Source organism: Mustela nigripes, chromosome 6 (genome assembly GCF_022355385.1).
Source record: "Mustela nigripes isolate SB6536 chromosome 6, MUSNIG.SB6536, whole genome shotgun sequence".
Classification (NCBI taxonomy): Eukaryota; Metazoa; Chordata; class Mammalia; order Carnivora; family Mustelidae; genus Mustela; species Mustela nigripes.
Window position 1 is genome coordinate 60357131 of NC_081562.1, and position 9479 is coordinate 60366609.

Genomic DNA, 9479 nt, shown 5'->3' on the forward strand with positions numbered 1-9479 from the left:
TTATATTCATATGTATTGATCAGGCTTCAATTCACTGTTTCTTTGCTGTGTTCAATCTAATGCTAAGGCCATCAGATTAGTTTTTCAATGCAATTTATGATTTTTTCCAGAATTCATCATGGTGGTTTTATAGGTGTCCATTTTTCTATTGAAATTTCCTATCTCTTCCTCTTTTGTCCCTCTTGTCACCTAACTTATCTAACATAGTCTTTCATATAAAATAGTTATTTTAAAATCTTGTTGATTCTAGTATTAGGATCGTGTGACAGTATGCATTAATTATTTTTTTTCCTTTTATCTATAGTAATTCCTTTGTCTTGGATTTTTTTTTCTTTGATTGGCATTGTGGATAATATATTTTAGAATCTGGGTTATATCATCTTTTCTTAAATAGCTCTGAGTTTTAACCAGGCAGTTCACTTACTGGAAGTTTGTATTCATCTTACTGAGACATTTTAAAATTTGTATCCATGTGTCTGTTTCAAATTTTCCCTTTGTCTATGGCACAGACCTTATTCTTAGTGCATAGCCCTTGGCCTTGCTGGCATCTCAACTAAATACTCTTCTCCCACATAAATCTATCCTGGTTGGAAGGAGTTCCCATGTATCCCTTGGAATTCTCTGTTCCATTTTCAGATTCCCAGGAGAGGTTCATGATATGCCTCAGAATCTCATCCTGTAGATGTGTAGTTTGGAATTCAGCCAAGGACTGGGCTAACTCCAATGCCATTGTTTCCTGGGCTTCTTCTCTTGGCCTCTTTCTTTTCTATCCCCTGCTTTTCACAAATTTAGCCGTTTTAACTACCTCGAACTCCATTCTCTCTGTCTTCTCTTCAGGGACACTTCTCTTTTCTGTATGGCTCCATTTACTTGCTTTGCAGTTTTGAAAATGATCCAACAAATATATTCATGAAAAACTAGATTTCACCACAGGCAAGATAGTTAACCTATCAAATTCCATTTTCTTCAACTGTTTAAGGACATGTTTGGACACAAAGTTTTCTAAATTTCCTATTAATTTTAAAATAGTTTTGTTGTGGGGTATCTGGGTGGCTCAGTCAGTTAAGCATCCTAATCTTGATCTCAGTTCAGGTCTTGATCTCAGGGTCAGGAATTCAGGTCCCACACTGAGTGTGAAATCTACTTTAAAAAATAGTTTTCTCTATAAGCCCAGTCATTTTACTTTATTCAACTAACTTCACAAAAGTTTTTGACCTATATCTTAGGCCAGTGTATTCATAACCATATGCCAAATAAAAATCAATTATAAGTTATTTCATTCCTTCAATTGAAGAAGGATTCCTTAAAGAATGGATTTTTCTCCTCAGATTAATCAATTTTGAATAAATGATATATGTCTCCATAATTTAAGATAGATACTATTTAAGGGTTTATATTTAATCATGTTGATAATATATATGATCATTTTTAACTTAAAATTCAAACATACAAAAAAGTTCAAAACAATAATGTTTTAACATTATTGTTAAAATAATTTTAACATTATTGTTAAAAACATAGCTTTAATTGCTACATTGCTTATTCACTTAGACCTTAAAAGGCTTACATAAAAAAATAAACTTAAATATTATAAGCTATTGATACTGGAAGTAATTCTTGGTATCATCTAGTCTAACTTCTTGATTACAACATGTATTATGTTATAGGAAAGAAGCAAAGAAACCAGGAAATTGGGTGATTTGTATAAGGTCTCACAAGTAAGTAATGGCAAAACTGGGATTCACATTAAGCCTCCTTAAGTCATGCCATAATTCTTTCCTTTATGCTTTAAATAATATCTAATATTTCTTTCCTTGTTTTCCTTTTTTTATTTTTATTTTTTAGAAAAAACCTACTAATAGAATGAAAATGGCTTTCTCCACAGTGGGTGAGTGGAAGTTTTTTATTTATTGGACCAAGTTTAGTTTTAAAATGTCATTATATAAACAAATGTTTAAATTTAAATGTACTTTCTTCATATTATCTGATCAATATAGAGTAGAATAGTATTTTGCTTCCCAGGAAGCTGAGTATACTTGGTTGATGATGCACTTATGGGCCATTGAAACTACTGCGCATATTCTGATACCTCTCTGCCATATATTTGAAGAATTGATAAATATTAAGTTCAAGCCTGCATGCTATTTACTACTTAAGTTTATCTTGGATTTTGAACATGATTCTGGTATGTTATAAGCTTCTTGAAACTGAATATGCTTTATAGAATATTGTCATTCTCTCCTTATATTTTGATTTTGAAGAATTGATATAGCATATATTCTGTATTTTATAGAAAGTATTGGTTAAAATATTGAAAAGGCAGGTATTTATTTTCAAAACTGCATTATAGGGAAACACGGACAAGATAAGAAAAACAAATAAGGACACTGGAGGAATTCAAAGCTGCTGACGTGCAGCAAAAACAAACATTAAATACAGCTTAACTCCCAAACTGATAAACATAAAATCCCACATGAAGACCTATGTATCTCAGTTCCTATTAACTGATGTAATATTTTGGGGGTTTTGTGTGTGTGTGTGTGTGTGTGTTTGTGCACCAAAATTCAAGGAAAAAAGAGTTTGAAGAAGCAAAGCAAGCATCAGAACTAGACGCAGATGTGGCAGAGAGTTTAGATTTATCAAACAAGAAATTTAAATTGGTATATTAGGAGCTTTAATGGAAGAAGTAGACAATATACAAGAACAGACGGTAATGAGAACAAGAGAGATGACAATGCAAAGAGAATTTAAAAACACTAGAGATCAAAAACAATAACAAAAATGAAGACTATCTTTGATAAGTTCATAGTAGACTAAAGAGAGCTAAGGAAAGAATTAGTGACCTTGATGACATGTCAATAAAGACTAGCAAACTGAAATCCAAAGGGGGAAAAATGGGGAAGAAATTGAACAGAATGATGAAGAACCATGTGCCAATTGCAAAAGATGTGACATACAAGTAGTAGAAATAATAGAAGAAAGAGTAGAGACAAACTGAAGAAATAATGACAGAATTTTTTTTTTTTTTAATTTAGTTACCGACACTGAACTGCAGATCCAAGAAACTCACAAACTATGATGCAGGATATATATATATATATATACATATATATATATATATATAAGCACTTTCATACACATATATACACACATACACATAGGTGTATCATACTCAAACTTAAGAAAATAAAAGACAAAAAGAAAACTTGGAGGAAAAGAAAAAAACACCTTGGAGATGAACAAGGGTAAGAATTGCATAGGACTTGCCTTTGGAACCATGCAAATCAGACAATGAAGTAAAATATTTAAAGTGTTTAATGATAAAATCCTCAAGCTATAATTCAGTAGTCAATAAAGTTTATTTTATAAATAAAGACAAACAAATATAAACAGATAAAATTTTCTCAGTCAAACCAAAACTGGGCAAATTTTTTCCAAGAGAACTGTCTTAAAGAAATGTTAAAAGAAGTTCTTCAAAGAAAAGGAAATTATGTAGGTCAAAAACTTGAATCTATATTTGGAAAGAAAGAATAGAAAAAGAATAAATGAAGATTTAAAAAATTTTATTTTTACAAAAAAATCTTATTTGTGATGTTTAAAAAAATATATTTTATTTTTCCTGTTCTTAACTGATATAATGGGTAAGTACAAAATGATAGCAGCAATCTATCTGCTGATGACAGGTTATGGATAAAAGAACAGAATTACAGTGTTAAAGGGATGAGGAGAGAGAGTGAAGTGGTATAGTGTTATTTGAATTATATTAGTTGTAAAAATATATTTCAAGCCTTATATCAACCAATAAATTTTAAATATATGGAAATTGTTATGCTAAAGAGAAGAGAACATGAGATTATATAAAATAATCAAACCATAAACAGATGATTAAAAAAGAGAAACAAGAACAGTAAATAAAAATATTTGTGAAATATGAGAATGAATTAAAGCAAGAAAACAGCTACATACTCTGAATTTAATTGTGTATTTAGTTGTTTTCTAATAGGAATTTTCACAGAAGATATAATTCAACCTAGATAAGACTGAGCTAATGAATGAGAAAGAAACAAATTAAACTTCTGCCAGACATTGATGGGTTGCAAATTTGTTTAATTTCTAAGGAAAGAGATCCAGGTGTCATGGTGATCAGCTCAATAAAGATGTCAACTTAATATTCAACAATAGCTAAACATGATGTTTATTTGAATTATGAGAAGTGGAAAGTGCATGGAACATAAGAAAATAAAATTGTATAAAGAGATCAACCAATTAGCAATTGTCTTTATTGTTAGATATTTCCTCTTCAAGATATTTCATCAATTTTGCATTCATTAAATATATATATATATATATATATAGAGAGAGAGAGAGAGAGAGAGAGAGATCCTACTTATATAACGGGGGGAAATGGTCAGAAATAATCCATAGAAAAAGTAATTTTGAACCTCATTTGAATAGTTAGCAACAGATGCCAAACTGCCAATGGTATTAAAATCACTCAGGAAAAAAGAACAGCGTCAGGAAAACCTTGGATATTTAAAACAAACTTGTATTTGGAAGACAGCATATAGCTCAGTAAAGTTTCTCTTTGTGTTACCCAAAGAGTAGATGCAGTCAGATAACAGAATTCTCAAATGTCATGGAAGAGAGGATTTGGAATTACATAATAATACAAATAAAAATAACACTTTAATACATGTTTGCACGTGTACGTGTATGCATATCAGATAGCTTCCTGAGGACTCTATGAAGTGTTTTTATGAGAATGAGAAAGCCAAGAAATAAAAGGAGTAATTTGCTCAATGTCCAGAATAGTTGGTAATAACTAGTATGGCAGGAATTGAACCCAGCATGTTTAACTTTCAAGCGTCACACTTAAGTAGATATCAACAAGGCAACTTAGTCTTATGCACTGAGCAAGAACTCCTAGTGCACAGAGCCTTGTTCTAATAGCTTGAAGGAAAGTCCCTCTGACTCACTAGTAAATTCTTTCCTAGGAAGCATGCTTGTTCTTCACTGCTCTATATTTATTTTTATATGTCTTTATCTGTCTCTATGTCTTTTGAGTGATGGGACATTTTTTATTTAATCTCCTGAGATTTACCAATGATTTTTAGCCATTCTTTCTAATTTCTGCATTTAAGTTTGTGTATTTCCCTCTAAGCCTTGCTTTAGCCACATACCACAAGCTTTCTTACCCTTTAGCTCAAAATACTTTTTATTGTTAATTGTATTTTTAAATCACTGGCTTATATGGAACGCATTGGGCTCACCTGATAATTACTGCTTAGTTTAAAAAAAATAATAAATGTCAGGTACAAAGGATGATAAGAAACATATGGGGTCATAAAAACTTTAATCTTGTCTCCCTAATTGTCAAAACAGTTTTCTATTTTAAGTCAATTTTCATTTATCATCAGATAAATGAACCTAGGTTAGAATTAGTAGTTCTTTAAAAATGCTGTTAATGAATATGAGGGATAGTATGTTCACATTTAAACTAAAAGTCATGCTACATTGGGACCTGGGGAGCTTTAGATTTCAGGCTGGAGTTTTAACTAGAAATGGAGGATTGGCTTTTTATTTATTATCGATTTGGAACCATAAAATTAAGATGTGTCCATATCTATAAAAGAAAATAAAACATCACTATTTTCACAACACTGATTTTAGAAGTGTTTATATCTTGCTATATTTTTTCATGTTCTATATATGCATATATGTAGATGTATGTACATACCTTAAATACATATATACATGTTTTACATGCCTTTATAATTCTGATAATATTGAAAATAGTGTACCTAACCATGTTCACAGTAATTCTATGATTAGCTCTCATTAGAAATCTTATACCTAATTTCAAGAAACAGGTTTCTCATGGGACCAAAGTTCTACAATGCCCAGAGACCACAGCTCCCATGTGCACCAGTGCAGCCTGGATGATGCAAGGTCTTGTGGGATGACAGGTCTTAAAGTCTTACCGATAATGTAAGCGGAGGCCAAGGGTGAGAATCTCAATGATCTATGAGAGCTTGAGAGAAGTCACTCACTTAGAAATGGACTTCTGGCTCTCACCTTTGTGATGGTAGTGTTTTCAGTTGTGGTAGGAATTTTCAGCTGGTATTTTCATTGGAGGTTAAAGCAAGATAAACAGCACAGTGCATGACAGCCAACATAACTGGCAGAATCTTCTGCACTGTATTTGTTTAAAAATATTTTTTAAAATAATGTACTGGAGAGAGAATTTAGAAATCATAATAGTAAACACATAACACTTATTGTAAGCCAGATATTGTAGTAAAAGCTTTAAATACATTGTCTCTGATCTTCAAAATGTATCAGGTAGCTGTAATATTATCATCCCTAGAGTGATAGAGATTATGAATCTTGTTTGTATACTCAGAATTCTGTATTCCATTAATTAACGTCTCTGTGCTCAGGAAGTTAGAACTTTTGTTCATTGGAAAAATGAAGTATCCCAAAACTCTTAGGTCTAAAAGTGGTTCTTAAATAAAAAAGCTTTGGCTTCAATGCTAGGGGGAAAAAAATGGATGAAAAATCACCCTGAATTTGTTAGTACTATGTCAGGAAAAGGAATTAAAGAAGCAATGCAAGGTAAACTCTAGGGCAAGTTAGAAGTTTTCTAATAAAATGGATAAAGACAATTGAAAATATCCCTGTTGTCTAATATAATGACTTTGCTTATCCAATTATTTAAAAAAATCTTTTAGTAGTTCCATATCTAAGAAGCTTCCAGATATTTTAAAAAGGATACCAGGGAAGTAGAAAATAGTAAATTAAGACATACATATGCTTTTTTGTTTAATCAAGTTTAGATATAGAGAACATAATTTTATAAATTCTTATTTAATTATAGCCTAAGATTAATTTATTTATTTTGAAATTTATTTGAAATTTGAAATTTGAAATATTTGAAATTTATTTATTTCTTTTGAAAAAGTTTTCTAAAGGTTTTAGTCACATTGAAAATAATTGATTGTAATACAAATGATAAATATGGATGAAAGAGGTTGGAAATAGCTATGCCAACTTAACTATTGGTTAAAATCAATACTTTTTTTTCTAATTTTTAAGATTATCAGGCAAAAATTTAGAAGTTGTTTTTTTCTATAATGTACCTCTTTCCTTGGCCTTTCATTTCAAATATAGTCAGAATGGTTCTGGATCTAAATACTCCTTTTTTTCTATGCAGAATATGCATCTTTCATATAAAAGCCAGGTAGCCTTTCCTTAAAAAGAAAAGAAAAGAAAAGAAAAGATTTATTTAGTTTTACAGAGAGAGAGAGCGAGAGAAAGAGCGAGTGAGCGCACACAGGCAGGAGTGGGGCAAAGGCAGAGGAGGAGAGAGTCTTAAGCAGAGTCCATGCTGAGCACAGAGCCTGACTCTGGAGACTCTGTCTCAGGACCCTGAGATCATTACCTGAGCTGAAGCCAAAAGCGGGTAGCTTCGTCAAATGCACCACCCAAGAACCCAATATTGTCCTTTCTTATGAAACAATTTACTCAAAGAAATCACCGTCTGGGTATGATGCAGGCATTCAAATGCCAAGGTTGTTCCAATTAGTATTTAGTATTTCACTTGAGGAAGCTTTTGCAGGTCTGTGAATTAGTAATGATCAAGAAACAATGAACAATGAGCTAAAGATGCCTGCAGAAAATTGGGTAGGTAGGTCAGAGGTTATAAGTAAAGAACTCAGGACTGGAGGAATGGGTGGCTGGGTGATGGATGCTGGGGAGGGTCTGTGCTATGGTGAGGGCTGTGAATTGTTTAAGACTGATGATTCACACATCTGTACCCCTGAAACAAGTAATACATTTTATGTGAAAGAAAGAGAGGAAGGGAGGGAGGGAGGGGGAAAAAAAGGAAAAGAGAAAGAGAAAGGAAGGAAGAAAGAAGAGAGGAAAGAATGGAGAGGGAGAGAAAGGAAGGACCCTCAGGTACAAATCGGCATGTGTTCACGTGTTAAAAACGAACTAATTAAACATCACAAGATGGAAAATATGATCCATTTTGAGAAAGAATTGTCTGAAATTGGGCTTTGTAGTCTTTATACCAAAGGTACAGAAGTTTGATTTTAAATTAAATGCATAAAACTTAAGACTGTCCTAAAATATCTCCCCCTCTCCCATTTCTTCTATTATTTTCTTGCTTCATTCTCTTCTTATTTCTTCCTCTCTCCTCATATTTTTTTTTCCTCTCCTACTTATTTTCTCTTTTCTCTCTCTCTTTTCTTCCTGTCTTTTCCTGCCCCTTATCTCAAAATGGGGTCTCCAAGCATGGCAGTAATATTTTGCCTTCTAAAAAATCAGGGATATGTAAATATGCTTTTCAGACCCAAAGAATATAAAACAAGCAATTTACACACACACACACACACACACACACACACACACTTCACTTACTGGCATCACTATGCAATGAAAACATTTAGAATATTTCTAAGAAGAAACAAATTAAATACTAGGCTACTGCTTTTCCGGGCAAAACGAACTAACACAAATTGTGTAGCATCCCTGCTAACCAGAAAATATATCTTACTCTGACTTTTGGGCATAAGGGAGAACTGCTCCTTTTTGAAGTTAGCTGTGGCCAAATGACTTGCTTTGGTCTACAAAAATGTGAGTGGAAGTGACATGTGTCACTTTTGGACAAAAGCCTGAAAACAGAAATGATTCGCCCCATTCTCTCCTCCCTGCTGTGGCCATCCTAGAAGTGTGTTTCCAGATGGAGCAGCTGTCAGTCTGGGAGCCTGCGTGCCTGCGATGAGTACAAGCCTCCTTGTTAACCTGAAATGGACATGGAGTGAAGAGCGAGAAATAAAATTTAGTTTTGTTAAGCCTCAGATTTTCGAGTAGTTTCCTGTTACACAAACCAGACCTATTTTTGAAATATTTCTGAAGCTCAAAATGTATCTAGAATGGGAAATCCTAGAGGAGCTCTGGAAAGAATCATTCCAAGTAATGTATGCCAATATTAGATACGACCAACAATCAAAGCAGAATGACCAACATTTATTTGAAAACAAATATCCAACATTTTTTTGAAAAGAATCTTTTTTTTTTTTTTTTCTGTCTGAATCATATTTGATCATGTTGGGAAGAATTGACATTTTAACAATATTGAGGCTTCTTATCCATGTATATGGAATATCTACCCCATTTGAATATTATTTTATTTCTTTATTCAAATCTGTAATTTTCCTTATATAGTTCTTATACATGTTTTGTTATATTTAACCCTAAGTATAGTGTCAGTTTTTGTTTGACTAGGACCTGGCCGTGTTACTTTTACTGTAGCTATAGGTGTCATAGGCTAAATTTTTCCCTAGTAACTTGTTTTTTGTCTCGCCTGCTAGAGACCTCTTCTTAGACAAGATCTGACACCAGCAGTTCTTTTCGTTGTAATCCCTTATTATTATATAGAGCACTATTGATGTGGTAATAATTTGTGGGGAAGG